This window comes from Dreissena polymorpha, chromosome 15, assembly GCF_020536995.1.
Source record: "Dreissena polymorpha isolate Duluth1 chromosome 15, UMN_Dpol_1.0, whole genome shotgun sequence".
In the NCBI taxonomy this organism is placed as follows: domain Eukaryota; kingdom Metazoa; phylum Mollusca; class Bivalvia; order Myida; family Dreissenidae; genus Dreissena; species Dreissena polymorpha.
This window is the reverse complement of record NC_068369.1, coordinates 25,200,454-25,217,198: the sequence shown is the minus strand read 5'-3', so window position 1 is coordinate 25,217,198 and position 16,745 is coordinate 25,200,454. Positions and strand designations below refer to the sequence as shown.

The following is a 16,745-nucleotide window of genomic DNA, read 5'->3' as shown; positions in this document are numbered from 1 at the left end:
TATCCCCCGCCAAATAAATTGTGTTTATATATGGGTGCAGCTCCCTTGATATATGGTACAGTCATAACAATAATTAAGTATATGAAAATTGTCTTTAAGATTTGCAACTCTCCTGACTTAGCTTTATTGACGAAAGAAATGTCGTTGTTGTTGATTGATATCTATATACCCACGAAGTTTCATGTTGAAGTCCTGTATCATATTAGATAAAGTCCTGAAAAGTTTCATCATACAACAACAACAAAGGTCAATAACTATTATTTAAGAAAGTAAAGGGTTTAGGTTCTTGAGCATGTCACTTCACCTCATTAATATCTATACAACCATGAAGTTTCATGTTGAAGTCTTGCATGGTATCTGAGATATAGCCCTGAAAAAGTAAATCATACAGAAATACAAGTGGCGATAAATCTTGTTAAAAAGTGAAGGGTTATGGTTTTTGAGCATGGCACTTCTCCTTATTGATATCTATACACCTATGCTGTTTTATGTTGACATCTTATATAGTTTCCGAGACGTAGGCCTAAACAAGTTTAATGAAGACGGCGGACGGAGGGACAGACGGACGGAGATCCCATATTTTATGTCCCTCCGCCTTTGGCGGGGAAAATAAAATGAAATAATTAAGTCAAAAAAAAATAAAGAGGAGAAAACCACTTCTTATTAAGTTATAACAATAATACGATTTTTATTCATGTGTCGTTACCTTCAACAGTGATAAAAAGGGTTTCCAAAACTAGCCAATAGTCACAAAAGACACATGATCACAATTGTGGCTATGGACTTGGATTTACCGATTCATAGAATGTGGGATTAACTAGGTTTGAGGTCATACCGAATCGAATAAGACATTGTTTATTAATAGTTAAATTTTTAAAGCGGAGTCAAGAAAATCTAAATGTTCATTTGAAGTGGTTACGTCCAGCCAACACCTTATTCTAGTTTTCCTCACTATCTATAGTCTTTCTGCAACGGTTCTATATTTTGTAGTATGCTGTAAAATCCATACACATTTAGGTAAAGAGTGGCAATTTAAAAAATCAAACGCATTACATGCGAATAGCAAAAATATATTACCAGAGTGATATTAAATTATATACATATTATGAACACTTTTTTTATATATGTATGATTTAGTATAATGTTGATGCTGATGTAGAGGTCAAGCTTACCAAGATTACAAAGGTCGAATTATTAAAATACCTGACACGTAGGACACTTAACCTATTATGTCTAATGGACTCTCCCATCCTTCTAAATTGGATCAATTTATTAAAAAAATTAGAGATGTCTAGTATATTTATTTCTATATTTAGAATATTTCTTACAGAAATTCCTTTAAGAAAACAGCGCAGACCCTGATGAGACGCCACATCATGCGGCGTCTCATCAGGGTCTGCGCTGTTTGCCAAGGTATTTTTTCTAGACGCTAGGCATAAATGTGTTAAATACATCAAAGGTGTATATATTCTATATAAAATTAATAATATTATGTAAATGCCTATTTTTATAAATTTGTTGGACATGTATACCTTTGTACATCTTAATTTATAAACCTATTTGTTTATTTTCATTTATGTTTATTTGACATTTACTGTTGCAGAAGATACAATACAAAATATTGTTTTATGAATAAGAAAACAGATATACTTGAAAGGTTTCCGTTAATAGAAATTTATATAAAAAAAGAATCATATTACTACATTATTTTCTCAATTTGAGTGAACTAAATAGAGCTGTTTCAAGTAAAAACAATAATAAGGATAAACTCTTTTTTTCAAGTAAAACTTGCAGGAAAAATATAAAACATTGTTTCAGATATAACGGTACAAAAATATTTAAAAAAATAAGTATTGGTTTTATTTTATTATTACAGGAAGAATTTACCATTTCACTAGTTACGTCAGAAAGAATGAATCACCTTGCTAATCAGTCGCTGGAGAAAAAAATGGCATACGATCAACTCAACACAGTAATAGATTCACTCCATGATTCATCAATTAAAATAACACATACAACCAAAGGCAGGCAAACGTTCCCGATATGATTTATATATTATTAGTGACTATTTAATATAAAATTTAACAAATAGGTATGACTGCGTGTCAAACTACAGCGCGTTTATCTACCGCAAAACAAGACAACTTACCAATTATGTGAATATTCATCCACGAACGGCCCGAGTATGTACCTGATTTAAATTTAAATGAAATTCACGTCAATTAGTAATCACAGGGATCGATTTTCTATCCAACTGTGATTTCAATCGGTACTTCCTGGAAGGCGAATAAACTTTCCGCAGGTCCAAAGTGCAGATAGACTGGTCACAGACGAGAGACTTGTCACCTATAGGTTAAGGATACGTACACACATAAATATTTAGAACTTGTTAGAATGACGGTAAAAACTTGAGAGTTTCTAAATACATAATGCATGGGGTTAAATGAATATTTATAAGAAATATTTGTATCGCCAGAAAATGTAACGAACAATTTAATTACAACGATTTTAAAGAAAAAAATACAAAAGGCGACGTAAAAAAGTAAAAACAGTGTTCTGGTCAAAGGGTCCCAGATAGATGTGTTTCTTATCAAGTTAACTAATAATTAGTCGCAATGTACAGTTTCCACGATTCCGATACAATTTTTTTGATCCCATGTATGTTATTAACATATGTGTTTCGTTTCCGAAGAAGGTGCTGTCGTAAAGTTATGTGAAGGGAGCCCAATGTACAAACTTGAAATTTTAAAAATTAAAATTAAATTTAAATAAATTGTACTCAGTAAAATGTATAATGAATGACTCGAATGTTGTTCTTGAATTTCTTAAATTTCTTCAATAATGTTAAGCACCTGACCAAGAGCGAGTTATACAAAAGGAAGAAAAATACTAAGCTTATCCAAATCCAGGTCTAGTATAAAACCTGTATTTCGGCATATACGAAACTGGATCGCATTGCGAATATATAACGAACATCGCGAGTACAAAACCATATGAAGAAAGTGTGAAGATGTTCGTATAACAAATAAGATGTTGGCCGGAAACAAAAGTAATATAGTCGAAATTAAGAAAAAAAACAATATTCTATAACACGTTCTACCTCGTCTGTGCGAGAGAGGCCAGTCTACGTTCGTTGTAGCTTCTGATAACGCTTATCAGTAATTTACACCGCCCAGAGTAAACAGTTGACAACGCTCTTTGTGGCGTTATCAGTCACAGCAAATATTATTGTCTTAAATTAGATCACGTGAAATACCGTGTGCTGCAACTGTATTACTCATTGGTAAGTAAATCTTCTCGTGATAATACAACTATTCAACTGTATAGTTATCAGGGTGCAGGATAACGTGACTTTGTGTGGTTCCCAATTAAACGTAAATGGATGTTATCACACCGGCAAAACATTTTTTTAAAGAATTTCCACTTGTGCATAAAAGACAGACTTTTAAGCTGCATATGACAATGTGAAACACATCAGAAATACTTTATTAAATAAGCAAGTGTTCTTGTTCAAAAATTCTGTTTTTACTGCATTCATGTATACGGTTTTTATGACGTGCAATTGTGTCACCGATTTCAGACGTATTCAATGATTTATTCTTATACCATAAGATATCGGCACAAACTGCAAGAAAAACTGCCTTTTATGCACTAAAGATTTTTCCAAATGTATTTTAATAACTTGATATATTTGCAAAAATAAAGTACTTGACGGCGTGTTTTACAATCTGTCCAGCCCGTGTGGAACTCCCTGAAAACCCCGCTATCGGTGTATAAAGTCGAGTGAATGTTCTCTGAAAATTGCGTCGAGGAGTCCTACTCTTAAAACATGAAACGGTGTCTCAGCCTTGTATTGTTTTTATATTATGTACATATTCTTACTCATTAGTGTGCATACTAACATGGCACATTGTATCACTAAAATGAAAACTGTATACATACATGAAGTCTGAGATAAATATTCCGATCGGCGTGATGGAATATACCATTTCTGTAAGACTGTTTTTATTCCAGAAGTATTAAACCACTTGCACCATACAGCACCAGACATTCTAAAGTATGTGTAGCTCTGGTGGTCGCAAGGACAGGCAAGAAATCACAGTAAAATCCTGACGTTAGTTAAGACAACGAAGAAATTGCCAGCAACACCCTCAAAGCCCATATTATAAGCGCTGTGAAATTAATAAGATTGATTTTTAATTAAGTCTTTGTCAGTTCCATATTTTAAATTAAACGACAATGTGTCACGATCACATGCAATGACACGCATGCAATATACTTATTATTTTTTAGGCTAAGTACATTCATTTATCTTGGTACATTATGGCCAGCTTTTTATGCTATTGTTTTGTCTCTAAATGTAATAAATTTGGCCTGCACTTATTAAAATGCTGTTACTTTTGGCTGTGATTCTTATTCGACGTTTATTTTTTAATTTGAAAACAACCTTAAAGTGCAACCACAGTATGTGTCAATCAGTTGATAAAAAATACCTTGGTCACGTGATGAAAAGGATTTTTAAGTAGCAGTTTCAAAGCATGAGGACTGTAAAAAAATATTTGTAGCTTTATATATCTATTTATTCGGAGTTTTGTTTGTTTTGAAATTCATATATTGTTTTCAAACGGTAAATATTTTCCTGTTGTACAACAAAATCGTTTCTAATTGTGAACTTTGAATCACAGTGTCATTATGTAAACAATTAAATGCATCAAGATTAATGATCAAAATTATTGAAAGATTATAACTTGTATTGTTTAAAAAGCTTGCAAAGAAATGTGTGGTATTTTTTTATCCAAAAAGATAAAAGCTACCGTTTAAGAACTTGTTATGATAATATTTCACCAAAATATCATAACTTTCCATTTCCGAGGAAGATTAACGAAATGTTTTGATGCAAGCCCACCCACTCCGTACCAAATCAAACAAATTATAGTAAATAACGAAATTAACAAACAACATAATATTAAGTGTTCATTGTACCCGTGTTACTGTCAGTCTTACACGCTGCTGTGAGCATCACAGAGTGGCGAAACTGACATCAATATTCTGCAACAGCAATAACATGCCGAATTGTTTAGGTCAAATACACACAGTATCTCAAACATAGGGGGTAGCTCAGGGCAAAGTGGGACTAAATGTGTCGCGTTATGAGAAAACTGGACATAATGCATGTGCGTGAAGTGTCGTCCCAGATTAGCCTGTGCAGTCCGCACAGGGTAATCATGGACGACACTTTTCGCCTACACAAGATTTTCCGTAAGAAGGGACTTCCTTTAAACGAAAAATGTCATAAAAGCGAAAAGTGTCGTCCATGTGCGGACATGCTAATCTTCGACGATACTTTACACACATGCTTTATGCCCAGTTTTCTCAAAACGAGACACACATGCATGTGTGTAAAGTGTCTTCCCAGATTAGCCTGTGCTGATTTTGGTAGAAAGAGACTACATTAAAAGGAAAAAGTCCACAACAGTGGAAATGTCGTCCCAGATTAGCCTGTGTGGACTGCACAGGCTAAAATGGTATGATACATTACGCAAATGCATAATGACCCGTTTGCCCAGAGCCCGGTTCATTCGAATGCAGGTACACAATTATGCCGGTAGTCACAGTTTTGCTTTTACAAGCGTTAGTGTGCTATATTAGAAAATTCTGACCTAAATCGACAAATGAACCGATTGTATATTGTCTTAATTAAATCATAATTAACAAACATTTTCACGACTCAGAATTAACCAGATACGTCTAGGTCTTAATTTAATATGAAATTTTAATAGTGTAATAATTTAACTATACAAATTTAAACACATTTTTGCACATTCAAACATATTGTACCCGTAAGTGTGAATAATGCCGACAGGCGTAAATAGGCATATAGGTGCATGATGAATTTTCACCATGTAGGTATACCTACTTACCGTTACGTGTTACTCAACTGATACGTCGAACAATGTTATAGCATCATAAAGCATATCTAAGCCAGCTTAGAAAAAATATAACTTCTATTGTTATAGCAGATTTTATGGTGAACAAGGGAAAATATGGGATTACGCCTCGGAGAGGTACCACAATTTTTTAAAAGTAGTTTTGTGCAGATGTACGAATTTACTAGTTAGTCATATTTTTCAGGGAGGCGGAAAACTACAACGGGCGAGGCATGGTATGGTATTGCGCAAGGGGGGTTAGAGGGTTAGGGTTAGGGTTTGGGTTAGTGTTAGGGGTCGGGTTAGGGTTTGGGTTAGCCTAAACCCAACCCGTACCCTAACCCGACCCCTAATCCTAACCCTTACCCTAACCCTTTTTTGGGGTTATCACCCCTGACAATGCCTCGCCCGTTGTAGTTTTCCGCCTCCCGTATTAAATACCGATTCAAAAGATACATTCGGGGGCAAAGTTCAGACATACATTAGTACGGTTAATGCGTTACCGGTATGTTTGTTATCAGATATCCTCAAATTATATAAATGAAATATACATATACATAAAAAATATAGAACAGTTTGACGTTTTGTGTTGATTCCGTAATGTGTCAGCAAGTGGATTGCTATACTGTATTTGCGGAATGCAATATTACAGCCGTGCTGATGCTGAAGCCTGTTTGTATAGACGTTCAGCTTAGAACCTCAGTAAAGTCATGTTAACCCATTTAAGCCTAGTGGACTCTCCCATCCTTCTAAATTGGATCAATTTATTTCCAAAATTAGGGATGTCTAGTATATTTATTTCTATATATAGAATATTTCTTACAGAAATTCCTTAAAGCAAACAGCGCAGACCCGGATGAGACGCCGCATCATGCTAGGCATAAACGCTAGGCATAAATGGGTTCATAGAACCAGTTTAAATGTTTGCATTTAACTTTTTGGCTCTTTTATTCGTTTAAATCTAACATGCTGCAACATTTTATGATAAGTTGCAAAAATGAATCACGTTAGGACATTATCTGTTCGAGTTAACAATTTAGTTAATCATAATAATTCTTGTAGTGTAAATTAAAAATCGAGATTTAAACAACATATCACGGACATGTTTGCTAGTATAATATAAACGCATTACACATAATGACTCACGTGTCATACTAGGCGAGTAAATAAAATGACAATAAAGTCATAAACCATGCTGATAAAGTGCAATAAAGATGCGTTCGTAACATGGCACTTGGCGTTTCCCAACCTTCTGATTTATTTAGGTAAACCTTATAAATTTTTCATTTAAGAAACAAAAGCATTTCAAATAGTTCGGTTGTTTGTTTCAAATTTGTTGTGGTGTTTGAAACAAAATCGGATTAAATCTTATTTTAAGTATTATAATTTGACATACTGCCTTATCATAACAAAAAGGATATCAATGCAAAATGATTCTTTCACTGTTTGAGCTTGTAAATGTGTTATTCCTATTCGGAGGTAAGTAAAATATACATATACTCGATATTAACATGCGATTTTGTTAAAATATCATTTGACTAAAAAACAAAGTACATATATTATCCTACTCAACTGTGCAATGCTCTCCACAATAAATCTCCGACAAAAACTCATTTTGTTTCTTAAATCGTCAGTAGTCTTCTAACGCTACAATTCTAATTGCTGGTTATTATGGAAACGTATATGGTACACCCTGATACTGTGATGATGTCAACATTTATGACGACATTATATGAAAAAGTTGTCATGTCGTCAAAAATAACTCATCGTGTCGACTAAAACTACGATGGCAAGTCATTTACAAAAGATCATGACGCCTAAAATTATGTTGATTTGTCGACATAAGATAAGTTGTCAAGACTTAAACAACCCGCATGTTGGCATAAGAGCCTAAATCTCTGACGATATTTTATCATTTAGCCGTCTTGTAAATTTAACTATTGCTGTGTTGTTTACTGTATGACGGCATATATCTTGATGACTTGCAAGTAACATAATGTTGACATGGCGATATAACTGAAGGAGTCGATATAATTTATGAGGACAAAGGGCGTTGTTTAAAAATTATGATAGCGTATATGGTACACAAATAATATGGTCATGCCGGATTTGTTTATATCGACTTACTGTGAAATAACATGGTATGTCGTCATAGTTTTGTAGGTTTTCCCTTTTACTTTTACTCGCCATAACGACATTAAGTTAAAGTCTCGACGTAAATTTTTTGACGGACCAGAACCAGTTTTAAACAAAACTATACATATAGAGAAAACTGCCCCACCCCCTGAAAATCATATTTTTTCAACCGATCTTGACCATTTTCGAACTCGTCCATGATATCAATAAAACCAATATTCTGACAAAGAAATTGGACAAATGTCCTGACCAAGTTTCATGAAGATCGGACAAGAAATGCGTTCACAAGGCAAAGGTTCACGACGGAATCAGGTCTATCACATTTCACCATGAGGACTAAAGTGCTTATGTGAGCGAAACACTGGGCAGCCAATTTGTTGAAATAGGCATTGAAAGGACCAAAAGCTGTTGAAGGACAGAGCGCTCTACTTTTCCGTCACGTACGTACATACATACGTACGTACGTACGTGCGTGCGTGTGTGTGTGTGTGTGTGTGTGTGTGTGTACGTGCGTGCGTGCGTGCGTGCGTGGGTGTGTGTGTGTGTCAGTGTGTGTGTGTGTGTGTGTGTGTGTGCGTGCGTGCGTGCGTGCGTGCGTGCGTGCGTGCGTGCGTGCGTGCGTGCGTGCGTGCGTGCGTGCGTGCGTGCGTGCGTGCGTGCGTGCGTGCGTGCGTGCGTGCGTGCGTGCATGCATGCATGCATGCATGCATGCATGCATGCATGCATGTATGTATGTATGTATGTATGTATGTATGTACGTACATACACATGTGACCTTATGCGCATCTTGGTACTTCTATATTTTTTTAATACAAATTTAATTAGTGGCTGCTGAGTGCAGAAACCAAAAAGGTTATACCTTATAGTGCCTGTCATCAAAGGGATAGTTTTGGGCTTCAGATGACCCAAATACAAACCCAACCCAGATTTTATCAAGATTAACAATCTGACCAAACTTCATAAAGATTGGATGAAAACTGCGACCTCTATTGTCTACACAAGGTTTTTCTATTATTTGACCTAGTTTTTGACCTAGTGACGTAGTTTTTGACCCCAGATGACCCAAATACAATCCCGACCCAGATTTCATCAAGATAAAGATTCTGACCAAATTTCATAAAAATTGGATGAAAACTGCGACCTCTATTGTCTATACAAGGTTTTTCTATTATTTGACCTAGTTTTTGACCAAGTGACCTAGTTTTTGACCCCAGATGACCCAAATACAATCCCAACCCAGATTCCATCAAGATAAACATTCTGACCAAATTTCATAAAACTGTGACCTCTATTGTCTACAGAAGGTTTTTCTATTATTTGACCTAGTTTTTGACCTAGTGACCTAGTTTTTGACCTCAGATGATCCAAATACAATCCCGACCCAGATTTCATCAAGATAAATATTCTGATCAAATTTCATAAAGGTTGGATGAAAACTGCGACCTCTATAGTCTACACAAGATTTTTCAATTATATGACCTAGTTTTTGACCTAGTGACCTAGTTTTTGACCCCAGATGACCCAAATACAATCCCAACCCTGATTTTATCAAGATAAACATTCTGACCAAATTTCATAAAGATTGGATGAAAACTGTGACCTCTACTGTCTACACAAGCAAATTGTTGACGGACGCACACACGCACATACGGACGCCGGACATCACACGGTCACATAAGCTCACTATGTCACTTCGTGACAGGTGAGCTAAAAAGAAGCAACGCCAACAGCATTTTTTATTGCAATTTTCGCATACATTATTTAGGTCTTTAATTTGTTTTAAAATTTACGAATGCTAAGAAACAATGTTTTGTGTACAATCTTATTGTATAAAAATAAATATTAACTAAATATAAACTAAAAGCTATGAAACGAGATGACTGCTTAAAGATCATGCTATTTGATGAAATGGCTATTTTAAAATTGCTTACTTAATACGATCCCCGTACTTTTAATGGATTTTAATAATAGGGCTAACTTGTATGAATGTTTTCACGAATTTCAATTTTAAATTGCCTTACACGACACACAGTTACACAAGGCAGTTTTTAGATAATATATAATATTGATAATTTATTTTACCATGCCATTTAGAATTGATATACACCTCTCACAACTAATCTGAAATATCCTATCGATATTTTTCTCTTACAACTTAAGTGTTGATAATGAACAAATTGTATTACCAAACAATGAGGTTTTTGATAGGGACCATTTCTAACCAATGAATTGACAGAGGAAGGCATTTTCAATTCGAGCCTTTTACAGTGTGTGTGTGTGTGTGTGTGTGTGTGTGTGTGTGTGTTGTATGGTGATTTCGAGCGTTTTAATTGGACTAAAGGCTCAATTGAAATTTTTTATTTCTCTAAACTTTTGTCGAATTATTTTATCAACTTAAAGAAATGAAGCAGCAAAACCAATCTTTTGACATAAGTATACTTGAGAGCACTTCGTAATTAGAGCTGGTATTGTGCTTTACCCATTGAAAAATTGATTGAAGTTATATGGCAGATATTTTGATTAGATAATCGTGAATGGACTCAGTTTTAAAAATATCGCCAGAATGATAAATCATACCATTACTGTTTAGGAAAAATGAAAGTTATCGAAAAATACTAAACGCATAGACATAATATTACAATAATACATTCAGAAAATGAAATGAACAGATGTTTTTTTGAAAATCATCAACATTATGTCAATTACACCTTTGCTGTCTTAATCCAAATTCACATACATATACATTTTCATTGTTGTTAGAGTTCAAATCACTCCAAGCAATAATAAAATAATTAAACCGTTTTTTATTGTTTGTGATTCTTTATTAATGTATACATTTATCATGATAATATTGATGCGTCGTAAATTGGATTATAAACATGTAACATCTCTTTTCTTTACATCAATAACATATGCAGTTAAGCTGACTCAGTAAACAAATAACCCCTTACTTCTTAAGTTCTTGCAAACAAGTATTGTAATTTTATCATGATACTTTTTTGACTTCTGCAATAATATTGTGATACTGATTTTAACCAATTGTTATATTATTTTTGTCTTCAAAAGTCGTGACCTAAATCAAAGCATAGCTATATTAATTGAAGTTACATTGATTGATCAAAATATATTATAAGATATATTACCTGTAAACCCAGTTAATAATAATGTGTATGTTTTCATGACATCATTTAGAATTTTTATTTCAAGACACAACAGACTTAGAAGCTGTAAGCAATATGACATCATCATAGTTCAAATTGTGAAAAGCCTCATTTTCATTATGTTCTGTTCACTGTAATTTTCCCACTTATTATGGTCTTGTCCTGAGTATTAGGCACACGAGGTATCATATGGAAGACGACTTGTTCCTCATCAGTCTTTCAGAACCCAGTACACATGTAAACACGGGAAATGCAACAAAAAATCAAGGACAAGTTGTTATCACACATACAGGAATTCACAATTAAAAGTGTATACGTTTCGTTTCATTAAGTATTGCAAAGAATCATTTGCAACATTATATTATATAAAGCTGTAAATTGGACAATCACTGAAATAAACGAATACAATTAACGAATTTAAATATATAATATTAAAAAATAATGATAACTATAAATTATAGTTCGGATATTTATATAATTTATCAATTAGTATAATATAAAAAATGTAAAGATATGAACAGCTTTTAATATTGAACATATTCGTGCTATTTATGAATCAATAACAAAACAAGAGCTGTGTTTGTGAAACACAATTACCCCTACTGCGCTGGGAAGCCGCACGGCAGCTATTTTAGAAAAAAAAATGTTTTGACCTTGAAGGATGACCTTAACCTTTCACCACTCAAAATGTGCAGCTCCATGAGATTCACATGCATGTCAAATATAAAGTGGCTATCTTCAATATTGAAAATGTTATGACCAAGGTTAAAGTTTTGGGACAGACAGACACACTGACAGACAGACAGACAGGCCAAAAGCAATATACCCCCGAGCATTTGATCCGGGGGCATAAACATCAATACTATTCTTTAAAATCAATCCAGTTATTTATTTGAGTAAAAAGCAATGTAGATATTTTCCTTGTAATCTAAGTAAGGTCTTTATATCCAGAACTATAATTGGCAATTATAGATGATAATGATAACTACCAAATTGTCTTTATACCATTCTTCCTAAAAAATTGAACTTAAACTTGTGTAACATCACGAAACGTGATGAATCCAGTTTCACTTTCGTTTTAGATAACAAATTAACATCGTACATTAATTTTCAAAAAAAGTTCAACGATACGGTGAAATGACATTGTCAAAATCAATTATTTCTTTATAAAACTGCACAAAAATGAACTTTGCTCTTTTCATTGACATGAATGTTTGACGCTGGTTCAACGCGCGTCATACACGACCTTATAGAATTAGGCGCATCACGTGTTGGGTGTATGAAGTAAAGATAGATCTCAAAATACACGAGATATATCGCACGGAGGATTCCGGAGATAGTCGATGTATCACGAATGGAAATAATGGGTTCGAGGACGTTTGCGTCGCCAATTATGCCTTACCGTGCAGCTAGAAGTGACTCCTTAAATCTATCGAAATTCTCTCCTCTTTTGTTTAATGCACTTGTTTTAATTGCACTCCTCTTTTATTTAGTTTTGCACTCCTCTTTTTTTCTATCTCGTGGCCGCGACATAGCTAACTCGTGGCCACGAGTTACTATGTCGTGGCCACGAGATAAAAAAAAAAAGGAGTGCAATTTAAAAAAAGAGGAGTGAATGTCACCTCTATGCCACCGTACCAAACACTTCAGCCCCGATGGATCACTACAATAACAGTCACTTCACGATGTACCATTTTGACACAAAATGGCGTAGTTTACTCCTTCAGGGACCTATACAAATATATGAATGTTTGTATGGTCCCTGCTTTGTGGAATCTGTTCTCAAATGGCATTTTGAAGTTGTTTTCACTTTCGGTTTCCGGAGAAAAATTCCTTAACCAGATCGTAACACAGTATTTTAAGAAAACGTACGAATATGACACGTTTTTTCGGGTTGGATTTAAGATATAACGTTATCATCACGTGTAGAATGTCGAATTCTTTAAGACTAAATATGGCATTTTTATACATCCGAATTAAGCAAAATTAAGCTGTGATAAGACAAGGTTTCATGCATTTTTGTGTTACTCGATCTACAAAGTTAACGTCATTTTGAAATTCGTTTTGTTCAAAATTGTTTTATTATGGTTTTTCTCAAAATGGTGTATCAGGGGGGCATGCGTATAAGGGAGCTTACCGTATTTAAGTGAGGTTAGCTGGAACTAAACTTCCAAGATGGCGTCGTTTTCGTGTTTTTCGTGAAGAAGTAGCGGATATTTTCATCCGGTAAGCCAGTTCATATTTATATTTCTTTTATATGAATAAGCCCTTTCGGCTCTACGGTTTGCATATAAACTTCACACAATCATTATACATCTCGTGTACTTCAATATTATAGTTTTATAGCATTTTATGTGGTGCAATATAAGTATTTTCTTAATCATTTTACTGTAGAATTATAAAAATGCAGTACAAAAACCTGCCGATCAACTGAATCAATTCATCTATTTAAAAAAAAACATGGGTTGTGGGGTGGCTGAAGTACGAGATAATAGAATGTTTTTCAGCCCTTTCAGTAATATTTTAATTAATTGAATGTATTTTATGACGTGTCGACCTTATTCTGATATGAAATTTTCTTTAACTATTCTTTTACTGTCTTTTCAGATGATGAAGGTTAAAGGGCGATATAATAAGTGCATCTTTCGTTGCAGAATATATATTTAGGAATTTAAAATTAGCGGAGGACTGGGATACCACGCCCCATTCATGGACCACATGAGTTAAAATGTAGAATATGCAAGAAAGAGTCCTTCAACAGAGCCGGACTTAACAGCAAAAATAACAAACGAACAAAACAAAAAATGTACAGCTGTGAGATATAGTGTTTTTTGTTTTATTTTATTATTTCTACATAGACAAGTCTGACATATAATTGCTGTGAGTGGTCCTTAATTACACGTTTTGTTCCATATATGGCATGATGCTAGTTTCTCACTTTTTTAAGAAAAGAAACCATTATCTGTGTTACGTCATTTCTTCCTACGATGTCTCTGCATACATTTTCAGCACTGACATGATAACAAAGATTTGGGTCGGAATGAATTCGTTATGCATTTGACATATTAACATTACTTAAGATTAGATGGCTATGTTAACGAACAAACGAAATAATCTTTTTAAGTGAACCAATACTTTATTCCCTCAAAACAACAGTCTTAAATAATATGTATTGACATAGGTATAAAAGAGAGAAAAAATACATGTATAAAGAGAACAACAGGTTACTGCCTGATCGTTATGTAATATATCAGGCGAGGCTTAGAATAAAATAACGGCGAGGCTTTTCTGTTTATCATACCACTGACACCACTCACCCCGTTTTTCAAGAAATAATGAAAAATAATCGCTACGCCCTGGAGCCGCTGCATTCGTTTATCGCGTATGAATCTTTCTAAAAATAGCATTGTTCCTCAACACGAAAACTTTTGACATAACCTTTGACCTTTGATGTTTGCATATGAAGGCTTGTCAAAAAAAGTAGTCCGTTTGTTACATGACGCCATCGGCATGTACTTATTCATTCTTAATATTTGTAAAATACCTTTTTTCTGTTTTTGTTGTTTTTTGTTTTAAATGTAATACATATTGGTATCAAATTGTTTGTTTTGATAAATCTGATTCAGTTTTACAATAAAACAAAACATTGTACTTAGTCTTAGTAGCCTCCACACATGACTGATATATGAACTTCCTGTTGACCGTGATATAAAAAAATATATCAGGCAACAGGATATCAAGCAGATATCAATGTGGTGGTATGATAAATATTGATCACTTCTACTGAAATCATATTGTGTATTGCATTTGCACAAATCTTTCTATCCACTACAAATTCACTTTTTGCGATTATAATATAGTGACCAACTCAGAACAGGTTTTAAAGAAGGTCGTCCCAAATGTGCCACATCAAAGTCACATACATGTATCAGTATCGTTATGGTAAAACGCGCCAAATGTAATTGTCATAAATAAACAATTAATATTTAAGTTTGCATTAAACAAACATTCACCGATATGCATCCTATAAGCAGGTGCCAGGCATTCCAAATTGCGTCATGTATTCCGAATCGCAATAATGGTAGTATTTGGTTACAGCAACCTTATACTTTTTCATGTACCTTTCGCTTTCTAGAGCGGTACACACTGCGTTACGCCGTCTTTTTAAATCTTGGCACCCTCAACATATATAACTGGCGTCTTGATATCTGGAAATAGTAAGCATAGTATTCCGTTTAGTAAGCATAGTATTCCGTTTGAGGCATATTCAAACATAAGTATGTTCATATGTATTTAAATAAACAGGTTAGAATTACAATGTGTTAATAATATCGTCGAATGTCTTATATTACAAACACTAAATGTTAGCGTTAAGTATGCGAGAAAACATATAAAAATAAAAATTAATAGTATAACAATTAATAAAAAAACAACCACTCTTGATTGCCTTCATTGTCAACTGGGTCATGCGAGTTGTGTATCGTGTTATTTCTTAAAAGTTGACCCAGCATTTGTAAAAATATTGCAAGACATATACATTTCCAGAAAGGAAATTTATTTCTGCGTTGAATAAGACCAAGATCGTGAAAATCGCTGCACAATTGATGAAGATATGGCTGTTCAAAGCGATCACCCGTTTGGGATGATTTTGAGTTGCATACCTTGTTATATATATATTTGATAGTGAATTTTCAAAAAAGTTAATTTTTCGTTATAATATGATTATTTATCATTCAAAATGATGTTTTCACTAATTAATATCATAGCCACACGCTAACCACCTGTGGGTGAAAATAACCGCTACTCCTTCACGAAAAACACGAAAACGACGCCATCTTGGAAGTTCAGTTCCAGCTAACCTCAGTTAAACCCGGTAAGCTCCCGTATACGCATGCCCTATGGCTATGTATACATATTATGGAATAGTATATGGTTGTAAAATAGTAATATTCTAACTTCATATATTGAATGATTAAAAACTCACCTGAATGAATATCAACTGCTTTTAAATAAATGTCTATATAAATAAATGTCTACACAAGACGACCCTTATTTATCCTTTGATCAGTGGTAGTGCGCATATCAATATTACTTGAATTCACCGCATAATCCAAACGTTCATTATGTCCTTACATACAGAGAAATTAAACTTATAATATTTGCGTTGGTCTTCATAAACATTTTCAGAAAATCATTGTTTTCTAAGAAACAGTACACTATTTCCAGAAAACCATCGTCAGCAATGTATTGTCGACATAGCTTTTGCTATTTATAGTTTCAATATGTTGCACAAAGTTTATCGATAATCACTCCGCACGGCCGGCTCAGACACTCTAGCACAGATGAGGGTCTTATTTGTTTGTTTATGTTACCATTATTCCTGAATATATTTGTTATTTGACTAATTCATAATTCATTTATTTATTTCATCATCAGTTTACAAAAGCACGTATACACGACTTACACATGCAGCTACTCACTCATTTATTAATTAAACTTCATGTTCGTGCATAACATCACA

The 16,745-nt window shown here is 34.0% G+C and overlaps 1 protein-coding gene across 5 annotated transcripts in view; it reads right to left on the bottom strand.

Annotated features, from left to right (window-relative positions):
* Positions 1-16,462, bottom strand: part of LOC127860377 (uncharacterized) — a 37,630-nt gene extending 21,168 nt beyond the window's left edge. For 3 of the 5 annotated variants that reach the window (XM_052398416.1, XM_052398415.1, XM_052398417.1), the window contains exon 1: positions 2,150-2,307. The gene's annotated coding sequence lies outside the window, so the exon portion shown is untranslated. Of the gene's footprint in view, positions 1-2,149; positions 2,309-16,208 lie in introns of those variants that run through there. The other 2 variants (XM_052398412.1, XM_052398413.1) reach the window with 2 other exon arrangements.
* Positions 16,463-16,745: the final 283 nt, after the last annotated feature.